At 45.2% G+C, this 16,353-nt stretch overlaps 1 long non-coding RNA gene across 1 annotated transcript in view; it reads left to right on the top strand.

The window, feature by feature from the left end:
* The first annotated feature begins 2,493 nt into the window (after positions 1 to 2,493).
* LOC140700719 (uncharacterized) overlaps positions 2,494 to 16,353 on the top strand; it is a 37,013-nt gene continuing 23,153 nt past the window's right edge. Inside the window, exons 1-3 of the long non-coding RNA XR_012079301.1 lie at positions 2,494 to 2,627; positions 4,930 to 4,982; positions 5,154 to 5,205. This is a non-coding gene — a long non-coding RNA (uncharacterized lncRNA). The remainder of the gene's footprint in view (positions 2,628 to 4,929; positions 4,983 to 5,153; positions 5,206 to 16,353) is intronic.

Consider the following 16,353-nt stretch of genomic DNA (forward strand, 5'->3'; position numbering starts at 1 on the left):
GGTACAGCTCCATGAATTGAAATTCGGGGAACTCTGGGTGAATGCACCCATCTAATCACCACTCAGCTTAAGAAAGAGAACATTGCCAGTTCTCCACAAGCACTGCTTGTACGTCTTATGTTGGTAAGATAATTGGGCATCTTCTGTGAAGTGCCTGTTTAAGTCTTTGGCTCATTTTTCAACTGTGTGGTCTGTCTTTTAATGATTGGTTTCTAGGGCTTCTTTATCTCTTCTGGAAGCGAGCCTATTGTTGATTATAAATATTGTAACCATCTTCTATTCTGTCTTCTTTCTTTCTCTCAATGGTGTCCTTTGATAAACAGAAGTTCCTAACTTTAAAATTTTCTGGTTTTTAAATCTTTTCCTATACAATTGGTAATTTTTTGTTCTCTCTAAGAAATCTTTGCACCCCAAAGTCACCAAGAGATTCTCCTATATTTACCATCTAGAAGCTTTATTGTTTTATTTTTAACATCATGATACCTGGAACTGGTTTTTGTGTATAGTGAAGTAGGGGGTCTAAACCTCCATATAGCTATCCTGCCGACCCAGCACCATTTATTGAAAAGGTAATTCTTGCCGCCATACACTGCAAGAATCCTATCTTTAAAAATATTGAGTATCAACTGAATCATGGGTTCGATGTGCTAATTTACTTTTCTCCTGTGTTACCTTTTGAGAGTTTCATAGTTTTGCATTTCACATTTAGGTCTGTGATCCATTTTGAGTTAATTTTTGTGAAGGATATAAAGTCTGTGTCTAGATTTATTTATTTTTTTGTATATGGATGTCCAGTTGCTTCAGCACCATTAGTTGAAACTGATTTATTTTTTGTAATATACATTAAAATAAACATATACTTAAGAAAATAAGAAATGTTTAATCTGCATTGAACCACATAAAATCATTCCAAGCTTTAGGAAATCCCACAGTGGGATGTTGCAATCACAGCAGTGGATAAAGAAGGGTTTTCTGTAGGAGTAATTTAAAAAAAAAAACCTGTAAGAATTTATTAGATACAAAGTTCATATTTGTTTTAGAAACAATAGAAAATACAGATAAATAAAAGTCATCTATAATCCTCCTACTCAGGGGTAAGCACCTTACCATTATGATATATTTTTTTCAGCCATTTCCCTCATATACACATATATATAATAGCTTATAAAAAGGGAATAATAACGTACACACTGTTTTGTATTCAATTTTTACTTAATGTGTCCTTAATAGCTCTTCATGTAGATAAATCATATTTTTGCACAATCATTACAATTTTTTTCTCTTGTTTTAAATTGAAGTATAGTCAGTTTACAATGTTGTGTTGCATAACCATTTTAGTGGATGTTGATGCATGGTATGTTAACTGGCCCCCACTCCCTCCCTTCTCCTAAACACAGACTCTATCGCCCTCATTGAGCCTCTGCCTTCCAGACTCCCATTTTAATGGTACCCACCAGCATGGCTTAAGAAATAAAACCAAAGGCCTCTGTGTTCCTTTTTGTGATTCCATTTCCTCTTCTACCCTTGAATAACCATTATTCTAGAATTAGTGCTTCTCATTTCTCATGCATGAAAATACTCCTATTACTATAGCCAAATGCATCTGTTAGCAATGTCTAGTGTTGCTTTGTAGGCTTTAAAATATGTGTATATATAAAAATATAATATCATACTGTACACATCCTTTTTAAGATGCTTTCTTTGCTTAAAATACTTCTAAATTTTATCCCTGTTGCTATATGTGACTTTCACTTATTCATTTTAATGACTGTCTAGTATTCCATTATGAGTATACCACAATCAACTTATCCATTTTCTACTGATAGTAAAAATCAAGAATAATGTTATCTTCTTGTATCATCTGTAAGAGTTTCTTTAGAGTTCATACCCAGAACCAGAATTGTAGGGTTGAAGGGTAAATATATCTTTAACTTTACTAGATATCCCCTGCCAAATTGCTCTCTAAAGTGGTTATGTAAATTTACAATGCTATCAGCAATGTATAAAATTTCCTTTTGCTTTAAATCCTAAGTCTTGATATTGCTACATTTATAATAATTTCACCCATCTGATGGATGTGAAATGGCATCAGTATTAGCTAGGATCCAGTTAGGAAATCAAACACCACACAAGGTATTTCGAACAGGGGAAATTTAATACAGGCAATTGGCTACATAGCTTTTGGGGGTGCTGATAGAGCAAGGAGACACAGAGGTCAGAGATAACAACCGCAGGAAGCAGGTACCACCCTGAGGGCTAGAGGAACAAAGAAAAGATGTGGAGCAACTAGAACCTAGGAGCTCTGAGCAAAGGTTTCAGGGAACTCAGACCTTGGAAGAAGGGGTGTTACCAGCTACTGCTGGTGTCTTAGAGGAGTCTGGGTTTGGGAGTGCAGAAAATGGACACTGGAGCCAATTCCTGCTGCTGCTGGAGTAGTTCCGGCAGGAAAGGAAGAAACAGGAACTGAGTCCCTTTTCCTCTTGCCCTGCCTTCCAGTCTTCCTTGAGTGCCTCCCATTGCCGGAAACCTAACAGGAAACCAGCTGGTCCTGGAGTCTGGGAAGTGGAGTCCTGGCCCCAGCAGCAGAGCAGAATGTGGAAGGGTGGATTCAGGCCGAGAGACATTAGGTAAATAACTTGCATAGCATCTCACTGTGTATATATTGCATCTAGGTTCTTTCCATTTTTCATGTTTAGCTATTTTAAACTGCACTCCACAAACATCCTTGCACATACATTTTCCTTAGAATAAATTTCTGGAGGTAGAATTACAGAGTCAAAGAAAATGCATATTTTTAAGGCTTTTGATCCACACCGACAAATTCTCTGGAGGAGTAGGTTTTGAAGGAAAGGGAGTCCCTCCCATGGTGTATTCCTGGAAACTGCATCATAGAGCAGATGGCAGCAGAGAACATGGTCTTTCTACACTGGAGTGCTGTGTTACCTAGGGACTGCTTTCTGTCCAAGGAGTGAATGCCAGGAGATTGTAGTTGTAACTATCCTATGTCATTAAAGAGAAATACGGCCTTCAACTCCTATATTTATACTAGTTATGTTGGCCTCTGAGTTCTATAAAATAGATATAAATATCCATTACCCACAGAAAAGCCACCATGAATGATAAGTTGCACCTACACAATTATAGCACACCAAAATATAATTCCATGGTATCGTTCTTGCAATTTACCTCCAAATGATATATCCCCACACTAAATGCTCAGTATTTAATTAACTGTGCATTTGTTGACTTAATTGGGCTTACAGGGGCCAGGAGTGAGAGTGAGGAGTCGGGGAAAAGTGGAGGGAGGGAGACAGTCTGAGTTTAGTAGGGTGGAGAATGTGGACCAACTAGCACATTAGGAATTCTGCAGAAGTTCAGGAAACAGAATGTACAGTAAAAAGAGGGCTGTTTTGGGGTGAAGATGGGGAAGGGCTGAAGAACAACCTCACATACATCACAATATACCTAAAATGACTCTACCTGGCTCAGATTCTATGGCCTGTGTCTCTGCTTAGCTCTGTTGAGAGCATGAGTCCCTACTCCGATGATTGCAATCATGAGACGCCCTGCTAGCAGGTAATCAAGAGGACAGAGCCTCTGTGCATTGGGGCAGTTACTGATCTCCAAGGGAGCTGCCTCTGCCACACTCACCTTGGAGCAGGGCTCAGCAGAAGGAAACAGGGTACTATGGTGGCTTTGGCTGTGTATTGTGAGAAATGCAGGGTTGAAGTGCAGGCCTTGAAGAAAGCTCCTGATGGTTTCTCCAGGCCTGGATGCTCTCTGAAATGTAAGTTCAGGGAAGTTGGGAAAATGACTCTAAAACCTTCTCTAGCCCTGATTTCCTCTATGAATTGCCTCCTGGACATCTCTAGCTGGATGCCCCATGGCACCTCAGCATCATCCTATCCCCTGTCCCCAGGCTGTATCCCTCATGAGGGCAGGAACTGTTTGTCTGGCACACCATGACTTACTCAGAGCCCCATGAAGTACATAGCATAGATACTCAGGAAACACCGACTGTAAGAAGGAATGGAGTTCTAAAGCAAAACCTACCACTTTCTATTTGGAAACAGTTCCATCTCTGGGCTGCCTAGTTTGTCACTGATCTCACCATCTTTATTATCAAAGTGTTTCTCCATCGTCCTCCTTCTCACATCCTATTGGTCAACAAGTCCTCTACATTCTACAGCGATATCTCTTAAGTCCATTGCCCACTCTTTACCATTACAGACTGCCTTAGGTTAGTCTCTTCCTGCACTTTGTGCCACTCTCTCCTCTACTTCCTGATCTAAAACCTCCAGTGGCTCCCTATGGCCTTCAGCATAAACCCAAACTTCTCAGTTTGGCCTTCAGGGTCCATTACTGGCCACTGTCATCCTTCTGTCTGTATCACCCATTTCTCCTCTGCATGTCTCCTGCTCCTACTAAGCTGGCTTCTTCCTTATTCCTCAAACATGTCCTGAGTTTACCTGTCCTTAGGTCCGGCTCATATCCCAGGCTGTACTCACCTCTCTTAATTGGCTGGTCCTGGATTTGATCCTCTCTCCTACCAGTGAGTTGAGAATCGAGTTGAACACACACTATAAGACCCACGCTATGTGGCCTGTTTGCCGAGTGCTAGTGATAAAATTGAGGAATTAGGCTGATCCGTAACTGAGGAATTGGGAAGTCGACCAAAGTTTTGGCTTTGGCCAACACTGCGTCTGTCCTAAGGAGGGGTTGAGTGCTCAGAAAATATAAGAAGTCTGCTAGTAAAAGGAAAAAAAGAGGCCAATTAGCTTGATGGGACAGTGCCTAATATTTATAAGAATGACTAAATATCCTTGAACAATGAGAGGGCAGGCACTGTGCTAAGCCCTTTCCAGGCATCACCTCCTCATTTCACAGTGATCCTTTCTCTGAGATGGGAACTGGAATTCTCCTGTACAGGTGCAGAAACTGAGATGCAGATATGAGAAGACTGGCTCAAGGTCATGCAGCTGGTAAGTGATGGAGCCTGAACTTGAATGCACATGTGCCTGGTACAAGTGAAGGCCACCCTGGGAGGGCCACCTTTGATATAGGGGGATCTGGAACATGTTTGTTGCCAGAGGGCAAGGGAGAGGCTTTGGGTGCAGATTTTCCAGAAAGTGTGATTTTCCACTTCACTGCAGGGTTGCCCTTGGATGGATGGGAGAAGGAACGCTTCCTCCCTTTGAGATGAGGGTAAGGACGTGGGGAGTGATTGAGAGGAGGGGGGTCGAGCCCTTCTGTGGCACCACCGGTTTTTTAAGGAAGGGAGGCAGGGTGCCAGTAGGGACTCACTGATGCTGGAAGTGCCGTGATTTGTCTTCCACTAGCGGGTGAGGGAGTTGGCCTGTCTTTGTTATGGTTTTGAGGCCACAAGCCCCTGAGATAGAACCCAATTCCAGGCTTTGGTAGTGTTAAGCCAAGCAAAGCTTATTTTTAAAGATCCAAGGACACAGCTTCTGATAGAGATATAGGTGAGCTGCCTACACCTCCCATTCCCAGGACAGCCTGCTAGCAGGATCCTGTTGTGGCTGTAAATGTATTTGCCGCGTTCCCTAACTCTCTGATTCAAGCAGCCATCCCTGGAGAGGAGCCCTTAGGGAGAGCATCCAGCCTTTCCAGACTTTCCGCGGAAGAGATCTGGCTGGCCGCTGCCTGGACCACCTTTCAAGTCTCCTCGAATTATAAGTTAACTACTGGGTGTTCAGAATGTCTCAAGTTCAAAGACTAGCAGGCTGGAACCAGACGTCTGAGGGAACTTCAGACACATTAGCAGGAGGAATATTAAGACGTGGCAGGCTGGGTTTATCAGGAGACGGGATAAGGATCAGAAGGAATACATTTTAATTCTGTGAGCTGCAGAGAACAGGACTTGTCCTTCCCATGCCAGGGCCATCTGTGGGTCTGAGTTCTATGCATGCTTCTTGGCCGTGGAGCTTGGTTGGGAGGGAGTGAAATGCAAGGTCCGCAAGGGTCCCTGGAGCCCCAGGGTCAGTGGGAAGTGGGTGGCTGGGAAGGTGAGTGGGGCCAAGGAGGAAAATGAGCAGGGGGTGTTGCTCCCCTGTCCCGGCTTCAACAGGAGAATCTCTGGTTTTAATGGTTTCATAAATCAGGGTTCCCGTCAGTCATGTTTCATGTTAAAAAATGGTTTTTATTGGCTTTAAAAATTCTTCAGGGTGGTGGCAAGTTTTTTTGGAGTGAGAAGAATGGGTCTGGGTCCTGGAGCTGACTCTGACAAGCTGTGTGACTTAGCACACACTTGGCCATCACTTAACCTCGCTGAGCTCATTATCTTTAAAGCGGGATGACAAGGCCTTCCTAACAGGGAGGGTCTAGAGACCAAATGAGATAATGTACATGAAGCTCCTAGAAAAGGATTTGGCATGAAGATATTTGGGCTGGAGTGAATCATTTGTCTTCCAGAGTCTTATGTTCACAGAGGGTCATTGCAACCAAGGGATGTTCAGAGATGGTCATCGCAACCAAGAATTTGAAAGCTAACATGGCACGTTCTGATGTATCCCTCAGGACACACCCTGAGAGGGCATGAAGACTGCCCATCCTCTTCCCAATTTCAGGGGAAGAAGCAAGGCCCTGGGCAGGTTATGTGACTTGCCCAAGGCCTTACAGCTGACTCACGTGGAATGGAATTCCAGCAGAGAGAAAGGGTCGTGGGGCAGAGGCTCAGCGCCACTAACTCATTTGTTAGTTTTTCCTACAAATACTCATTGAGCTCCCAAGCACATGCCAGGTATATCTGAAATGAGGGGCTCTTGTCACTGGAGGTGTGCACCCGGAGCCACTTAGCATGACTCTCCAGGCCTGTCCCAGTCCGGCCCTTGCTTGCCTTCTAGGTTTTCTTCGGCTACCTCCCCTTCATTCGCTGCGATCTGGGGGTCACCAAACTTCTTTTTTTTTTTTTTTAACATTTTTTATTGATTTATAATCATTTTACAATGTTGTGTCAAATTCCAGTGTTCAGCACAATTTTTCAGTCATTCATGGACATATACACACTCATTGTCACATTTTTTTCTCTGTGATTTATCATAACATTTTGTGTTTATTTCCCTGTGCTATACAGTGTAATCTTGTTTATCTATTCTACAATTTTGAAAGCCCAGTCTATCCCTTCCCACCCTCTACCCCCCTGGTAACCACAAGTCTGTATTCTCTGTCCATGAGTCTTTAGATTCCACATATGAGCGATCTCATATGGTATTTTTCTTTCTCTTTCTGGCTTACTTCACTTAGAATGACATTCTCTAGGAGCATCCATGTTGCTGCAAATGGCGTTATGTTGTCAGTTTTTATGGCTGAGTAGTATTCCATTATATAAATATACCACCTCTTCTTTATCCAGTCACCTATTGATGGACATTTAGGCTGTTTCCATGTTTTGGCTATTGTAAATAGTGCTGCTATGAACATTGGAGTGCAGGTGTCATCCTGAAGTAGATTTCCTTCTGGGTACAAGCCCAGGAGTGGGATTCCTGGGTCATATGGTAAGTCTATTCCTAGTCTTTTGAGGAATCTCCACACTGTTTTCCATAGTGGCTGCACCAAACTGCATTCCCACCAGCAGTGTAGGAGGGTTCGCCTTTCTCCACAGCCTCTCCAGCATTTGTCATTTTTGGATTTTTGAATGACGGCCATTCTGACTGGTGTGAGGTGATACCTCATTGTAGTTTTGATTTGCATTTCTCTGATAATTAGTGATATTGAGCATTTTTTCATGTGCTTTTTGATCATTTGTATGTCTTCCTTGGAGAATTGCTTGTTTAGGTCTTCTGCCCATTTTTGGATTGGGTTGTTTATTTTTTTCTTATTGAGTCGTATGAGCTGCTTATATATTTTGGAGATCAAGCCTTTGTCGGTTTCACTTGCAAAAATTTTCTCCCATTCCGTAGGTTTTCTTCTTGTTTTATTTCTGATTTCCTTTGCTCTGCAGAAGCTTGTAAGTTTCATTAGGTCCCATTTGTTTATTCTTGCTTTTATTTGTTCTAGGAGAAAATTTTTGAAATGTATGTCAGGTAATGTTTTGCCTATGTTTTCCTCTAGGAGGTTTATTGTATCTTGTCTTATGTTAAGTCTTTAATTCATTTTGAGATGATTTTTGTATATGGTGTAAGGGTGTGTTCTAGCTTCATTGTTTTACATGCTGCTGTCCAGTTTTCCCAACACCATTTGCTGAAGAGACTGACTTTATTTTATTGTATATTCTTGCCTCCTTTGTCGAAGATGAGTTGACCAAAAGTTTGTGGGTTCATTTCTGGGCTCTCTATTCTGTTCCATTGGTCCATATGTCTGTTTTGGTACCAATACCATGCTGTCTTGATGACTGTAGCTCTATAGTATTGTCTGAAGTCTGGGAGAGTTATTCCTCTAGCCTCTTTCTTTCTCTTCAGTAATGCTTTAGCAATTCTAGGTCTTTGATGGTTCCATATAAATTTTATTATGATTTGTTCTAGTTCTGTGAAATATGTCCTGGGTAATTGGACAGGGGTTGCATTAAATCTGTAGATTGCCTTGGGCAGTGTGGGGGTCACCAAACTTCTCATTGTACTTTGGATTCACGAGCCTTTTAACTTGCTGGTCCTTCTGCTGAAGAGGCTCTGACTTCCCCTCGCCACCTGTGTCAACTGAAGTAAATGCGCAGCCTAAAAGTTGAGATTTATGTTTTATTTGGTGGGAGGACTCGAGCCAGGGTGACAGCCTCTCAGATCGCTCTGAGGGAGTGCTCCCAAGAGGCAGGGGAGGAGCTAGGATATATAGGAGTTTCACAACCAAGACCAGGTAGTTGGAACAATAAAAGATTACTTGTTATCTAAAGAAAACCAGGCATCTCACGTTCAACAATTTAGTTCTTTTCTATGTATGGGAGGAAGCAAACATTTGGGCTCATTGAATTCATTCCTTTGACAAGCACCTAGCTACCTAGGGCCAGTATCTTGTCCTTTTATTATCCTGAGTCCCCTCAGGGTGCACCACTGTGAGTGGCTGCAGAGGCTGGGCTGCAGGCTTGTCTTCCCTGGGGGGTGGGGCAGCCCCTGATGACTTGATGGCTTCAGCGTTCTTTGTTTACCGATTTGGTTTGCAGTATTTTTCATTCACACCTGGAAAACTCTTATTCATTTGTCAAGGCCTAATGTCACCTTCTCTGGGAATTTTTTCTTACCCCCGACACATTTTATTTTTGTATTATTTGTATAATTCTGTTTTCATTATATTTCAGAGTTTCTGAGTTTTTTTCCCCCTGAGGTTTTTAAATGAATGCCCTAAGTTCATATAGCTAGTTACCGTCTGCGTCAGGATTTGAATTTGGCACTTTCTGACACCAAAGCTCGTGAACATGACCACTCGAACACATGGCCACTGAAGTGGGTGCTGCCTTCTCCGGGGCACCCCTACTCTGCCTTGGAACTCATCCCACTTCATTGTATTCACTGGCTTGTGAGATTTCCCGGCAGAAGGACTGTCTGGGGGTCATTATGACGTTTCTACAAAGATTGACAGTATAGATGCTCATGGGATACTAACAAAGGTGATTAATGTGCCTGGTTCTGGGCTTACCTCTCAATTTTCATTGTATCATTTATTCCTTATGACAAACCATGACATAGTGGTTATTCTTTCCATTTCATATTTGGGCCAACTGAGGCTTAAGGAGTTGAGACAACTTGTCCAAGTCCCATAGCTAGAAGAGGCAGAGTTGGGTTCAAACTCTGGTCTGGTTATTTCAGAGCCCACTGTCTTAACTTCTGTATCACACTGCTTCTCCTGGACATGTTCTGTCAGACCCTGGGCTCGGTACTGGATACAGAGACAAGTGTCACGCAGCTCCTGCCCTCAAGAAGCTTGCAGTGAAGTGGGGAGGACAGACACCTGACATTGATAAGTAATCGTAACACATGATGCAGGTAGACCACAGGAAGGAATGAATAATTCATCAGACAGGAGGAGTGCTAGGGAAAGATTTCACGGAAGAGGGGATACCTGAACAGGGTTCTGAAGGTTAAATAAGAGTTTTCCAGGAGACAAGGAGGTGACAGGATATTCCAGGCAGAGAGTATCATATACAAAGGAGAAAGAGAGAGAGAGAGAGAGAGAGAGAGAGAGAGAGAGAGACTGGGTGGTTGGGGTACTTCCAGTGATCTTAAATTTCACCACACCTGTCTCCTCTTCCCTTAGGAGTCTCTGCAGAAAGTACGGAGAGCTGCAGCTGCAGGCAGCTGGTTGCACCTGCTCTGCTGGAGTTTTCATTTCTTCTCTTACACCTGTCTCTTTAGAAAGGAGCAGGCGGCTGTGAAACTCTGTGGGATTCTTCTCAGTGCTGGGGCTGGAGGAGAAATGGTGGGGATGGCTGCTCTGGGCATCTGAATCCAGCACCTGCTCCCCAAGCCCCTCAGTTGTGCAGCTTGGCTCCCGCTTCCTTACAGTGGGAAGAGAGGCCAGGGAGCATATGTGACCAGGGCCCTTCTAGCTGGGAGCAGCAGGGCCCCAGAATGGGTTCTGCAGGTGGAGAGAGGTCTCCCAGTTTTCTTCTTGGCAGCAGAGGGAATGAATCCAGGGTCTGGTAGGCTCAGAGGCCCAGTCAGTCTTCTGTCAATCTCTGTTTCCTCAGCTGTAGATCCCAAAGGCCCTGCCTGCCAAGTCCCTGCGCTCACTCTTACCCAGCCTGGCTCCGAGTGGGGAGCCCAACACGGCGGGGGTGGGGTGCCTGGTGTAGCTGTGCTTCCCTGAATAGAGGATCTGAGGCTGGGGGACCCTGGACACCCAGGGCCCACAAACCCAGTTGCTCCCCTGACTGTAGGTGCCCAGGCCCACGGCTGATTCCTGGTTTTACCTGCTCCTCTCCCCTGGGCTAAGGCCCTGACATTCAGCTTCATGTCTGGGAGGAAGGCCTCCCCCGGGGGGGGGGGCTGTTCTTGGTCCCTGATCCCCACAGCAGTCCGGGAACCTGCTTCTCCTAGGAAGGCCCCGCCCTGCCTTTGCACTCTTGTCTGGACTGGACTCTCAGGTACCCCTGGATTAGATCCAATTCGGCCACATCCCCTTGGATCTATGTATAATTTGGGATCCAAGCTGCCCCCTGCTTAGCCACCTGCAAAATGGGCTCCAGCTCCTGGCCTGGCTCTCCCCATTCTCCAGTCTCACATGTGTGTGTCTGAGCACATGTGTCGGTCAGTGATGGTACCGTCAGGGCCACCTGGACTGTGTCGGGGTGCATGTGTGCTGACCGAGGCTGTCCCGTGTGGTTGTGCACCGTGTGCTGGCCGCAGCCTGGCCCTCTGTCCACCATGAACATAACATGCCCAGTGTGGCTGGTGAGGGGGATCAGGATACATGCCATCTGGGCACACAGGTATGGCTGTCTGTACACATGTACAGATCTCTCTAACATATGTGTTCCGGTGTACACACACGAGTATATAGCTGTCTGAGTCAGTGAGTGCTTGTCCTTGTCTGAGATGAGCCCTCTGTCTACTCTGACAGGAAAGGGGACAGGGGTCCAGTCTTCCTTCCTGTAGTCCCATGAGGGCCTGGGCTGGCTTGTGACTGAGCAGGTGGAGGTTAGGGGCCTCAGAACCTCCTGAAACCTCTCTGCCTAATACCCTGGGACTCCTCCAGCTGTCCCCTGGTCCTGTGGCCTTGGCTTTGAGTACTTTAAGATTATCTGGTGCTCTGGCCCCCTCCCATCCCTTTCCCTTGGAAAGTGTGTACCTCAAAATGTCTGACAGTCTCCCCAATTCATTTTGGACAGTGGTGTCCACTATTCTGGAGTCACCCACTGTGGCCCCTGCAGGCTACTGTCCAGGCCTTCCCTCTGTGGGCCAGAGGGCCCTATGGATAGGGTCCTGGGCAGGTGTACCAGAGGATGCTGGCCTGCTTGGAGCACTCCCAAGAACCCTGGTTGTGTTTGGGTACATGTCCTGACCTTCCCCTTCCCAACAAATCTCTGGATGGGCAGGAGGAACCCTTGTGGGGAAATTACCAATTTAAATAGGAAATGCAAGCAATTTGGAAGGAACCCCAGGATGGCAGTTTGAGAGCTTATTCTCTGCCCCGTGGGGGTTTGATTACAACCAACTTGGCTGATAACGTGCAGAGAGGGCCAGAGAAATGGTTTCCAAGGAAACTCAGAGCATTCTAAGCCCCTTCTGGCTCAGGTGGGAGCCAGTGCTGGCCGGGAAATCAGAGGTTGTGCTCAGTCCCACTGGGGCCTTCGCTCCCTGTGAGCCTCTGCCCACACTCCACCTGCTCCTACCCCCGCCCCTACTCCCCAAACCTGGCCTGCACTTCCATGCTGTCCGCAACAGTTGCTTCCCCCTTTCTTTGTTTTTCTCCCCCAGTCTCCTTCTTTATCTCAGCCTTTGTCTGTTCAGATAAACATTTGGGAAAGTTGGCAAACATCTATCTATCTATCTATCTATCTATCTATCTATCTATCTATCTATCTATCTTTCTATCTATCTATCTATCGCTACTAATTGCTCCTATTCATATAGCACCTACTATGTTCCAGAAAGGTCACAGGATTTACTTCTGTTATTTCCATCTTTACAGTAACCCTGTGATAAGGAGGATACTTACTATGTGTTCATCAAATTCCCTTTCCTCTTTCTCCTGGAACTACATTTCCCAGCATCCCTTGCTATCACATCAAATCATGTGACTGAGTTCTAGACTCTGGAATGTGGGTAGGCATAGTATATGCCACTTCCATGTCTGTCCTCTAAAAACATCACACACCGTCTTCTACACACGCTGGCTCACTCTTTTTCCTTGTGCTCTAAAGAAACAGACAATCCAGTGAAGCGCTCTGAGTCCAAGGGGACGGTTGCACCTTTGAACTGAATTTCTGTATAATCTTGTGTAGTAGCACCCTGGCCTCTGCTCACCTTCATTGGACTGTACGATTGTGTTTGTTAAGCCACTGAGGTTTGAGGGATTGCTTATTAAGCAGTTGTGTCACCTGAAAATACAAAGCCTGAAAGAGGGGTATTGGTAGCCTTGTTTTTCCAGGGAAGAAACAGACTCAGAGATGCTAAGTAACTTGCTGAGGTCACACAGCAAAGAAGCGGCAAATCTGAGATTTGAGCCCAGGTTATGTCATTTCCACTACACCGGGCTAGCAGGATGACTGCCCTGTAGAGAAGCTGCATCGGCCTTGACTGACTTTTGAGGAATCACAGAGCAGGACTAGGATATGGGGAGGGAGGGGGCATGTGCAAGGCCGAAGTGTGGAGTGGCACATCACAGAGGCCAAGAGAGGCAGAGTTTCAAGGAAAGGGTGGTCAGTGGTGTCTAATGAGACCCAGCCAGGTGGAGGAGGAAGAAGGCTGAGAAAAGACCATTAAATTTAACAACCTCGGTGACAATTGCAGCTGAGTGATGGGGCAGATGCCAGACTGCAAGGGGTTTGGGAACAAGGTGGTGGGTGGATGGGTGAAGGGAAGAAGAGAAATAAAGGGATAGCTTTATGCAGAGGCCAGGCCAAGGGAAGGAGTTTTGAGGAGAGTGTCAGTGGCGAGAAGGAGATTAAAAATAAAAAATGGAATCATGACCTACATAATGCAAAGTACCTGAATGTGATGATTTTCCCTTTCTGCCTGATTCGGGTGTGCATTTCCAGAGCCAAGCTGACAGGCCAGGAAGCAGGGAGGGAGGGGTTGGACACAACCAGCAGGGCATCATGCGTGCAACATTAACTGGGCTGCCAGGCCGTCTCCTGAGTGGGCAAAGGGGTGGTGGAAGGAGTGTGATTGGAAAGCCTAAAATTCTTCAGGGTTTTCTAAGATTATCCATTTTTTTCTATATTAAAATTTAAAACATTTTATTCTTATATCTTCCAAGTTTTTTTTTTAGTTTTATTGATGTATAATTGACAAAACTGTAATATATTTAAAGTACGTGATGTGATGATTTGATATACGTACACATTGTGAAAGAATTCTCACAGTCCAGCTAATTAACACGTCCATCAACTCACATGTTTACTTTTTTTTTTTTCGGTGAGGATGCTTAAGATCTACTGTCTTTGCAAATTTCAGTTACACAGTACAGTATTATCAACTGCAGTCTTCACGCTATACATTAGATCCTCAGCTCTTACTCATAAAATTATCCATTTGACTGAGATAAGGTGTTGATGCAGATAAGCCTAGATGATAAATCTGAGGAGTAGAGGGGGTAGTCGCTTGTATAGCACCTACTGCATCTTCCTAGACCCCCGTGCTGGGAGCTGGCTAAATCTCCCCCTTGTCCATTCTCTCCCAGGATTCCTTGCAGCTCAGTGTGGCCCCGTACTTAGTTATTGCTAAAAGGATGTGTTCAACCTCCATCCAGATCACATCTTATATGGAAGCTATTTGTCCTGAACATGATCTATTTCCCCTTTCCCATGGGCTGGAACTTGGAAGTGCCAGTGATGAACCAGCTGTGGTTATACGGACAAAGGCGAGACCCGACGGGATGGCCAAGCAATCAGACAGAAAGAACCCAGGCCCCTCGAGACAGCCCATGGCTATGGGTCATCTCTCCCTCTGAACTGTCATGTGAGAGAGGAATGAACTTCCACTATGAGTCTTGTTCTTAAAGCAGCTTGGCCTATGCCTTAATTAATATTCCCCTTACACCCCCTCCATGTCTCTTTCCACAGTCTTCTTCACCATTCAGCAGGTGCCTCATCCCTCCTTTTTCCTTTCCTTTCTTTTTTTTCTCACCCCAATTTGACCATATTCTTTTAGTCTCCTCCCTACAACCAGAACGTCTTCATTTCTCTCTATTCCATTGTTTCCTTCAGAGCCCTCCCAGGTTAGTCCTCCCAATGTTAGCATTTTCCAGGGTTCTGTCCCTGACCTTGGTCTTCTCTTTTCTTCACATTCTCCGTGTTTCCCGTGGTCAGTCTCATCTGCTTTCTCAGTTTTCACCCCATCTGATGACATTAGATCTGCATCTCCAGCTCGACCTCTTTCCTGAGCTTCAGATTGAAGAGTCATCTGCCTGATGGGTCTGACTTCTTTACTGTCCCAAAGGTCACCCTGGGGATGCTGCACCGCACACCTGCAGGGGGCTCCAGGTACTGGGTCACCTCAATTCAACATGTCTATATCATTTAGGAGACTTGCAGTGGCACATGGAAGGAAACTTAACTCAAAGTGGCTTAAGCAGTAAGGAAGTGTATTGGCTCACATAGGAGGGTAGGCTGAGCTTCTGGGTGGCTTGATTCAGTGGCTCACTGAGCTCATCCAACGTTTTTCTATCATATTCTCCTCCTAGAATTGCCTTGGCCCAAGACTCCTGAGTTGGAGGAGTGCTGTCAATAGCAATTAGGACTACTTGTTTCCTTGTTCTCATCAGGAGAGAGCTCCTCTCCCAAAACTGTTGAAGAAAGGTGCTTTCCTATGGTCTAAATGGGTCAACTTATGGCCTCCACACCAGTAAGGTCACAAGGGGAATGCTATGTGCTCACTGGCTTAGACCTCTGCTCCACACCAGTCACTGGCAAGGGGGATTGTTGTGGGATGGGCTTATTATGACTGGGTTATATAACTGGGTCCACCCTGTATCTGGGGTGAATGCCTCAGACTGCATTCGTATGACAGATGGCAGAGGGGCTGAGCAGATGCTGGGCAGTCAGCTACAATGTCAACTCCAATACAGAAAGCTAAACTCATCATATCTACTCGTTCCCCCTCAACTGCGACCTTCCTTCTGTATTTTATATTTCAGCTAATGGCCCACCATTAACCAGAAGCCAGAGTCATGCTCGACTTTCTCTCTGCTCGCCTGCTCAATGATTTATTTAATCACCAAGACCTGGTACTTTTATCATGTGTGGCCCCGTCTCATATCTACTATCAACACTCTGACGGCTTTCTAATTGGTTTCCTTTCTCTAGTCCCAAGACGCTCCAACCTACCCCTGCTGCAGCTACCAGAATGAGTTTTCTAAAATTCAAATCTGGTCTTTTTATTTTTGTCACTCCCTTTGCTTAAATCCTCCACTGGCTTCGTACTATTTACAGGAAAACATCCAACTTCTCCCGAGTGGTTGGGGGCTAAGCAGGATTTGGAGAGCTTTCTCTTGGCTTTAGAGGGACCACAGTGAATACTGACACATAGCAGTATCAATAAGTATTTCTTGAATTAAACAGAATGCTGTGTGGTGTGCTTGGTGTGTGTAAGGGCCCGAGGAGAGGCTGGGTGACTTTCGGCTGTGAGCAGGTGCAGGGAGGAGTCGACACGAGGTGGACTGAAGTTTGACAAGGCTCAGAATTTATTCTGGCGTGGTGGGTTGTTCTCCTTTTAATTGTAGCCCAGTGCTTACGGGGCTTTGATT

Source organism: Vicugna pacos, chromosome 13, assembly GCF_048564905.1.
Source record: "Vicugna pacos chromosome 13, VicPac4, whole genome shotgun sequence".
NCBI classification, from domain to species: Eukaryota; Metazoa; Chordata; class Mammalia; order Artiodactyla; family Camelidae; genus Vicugna; species Vicugna pacos.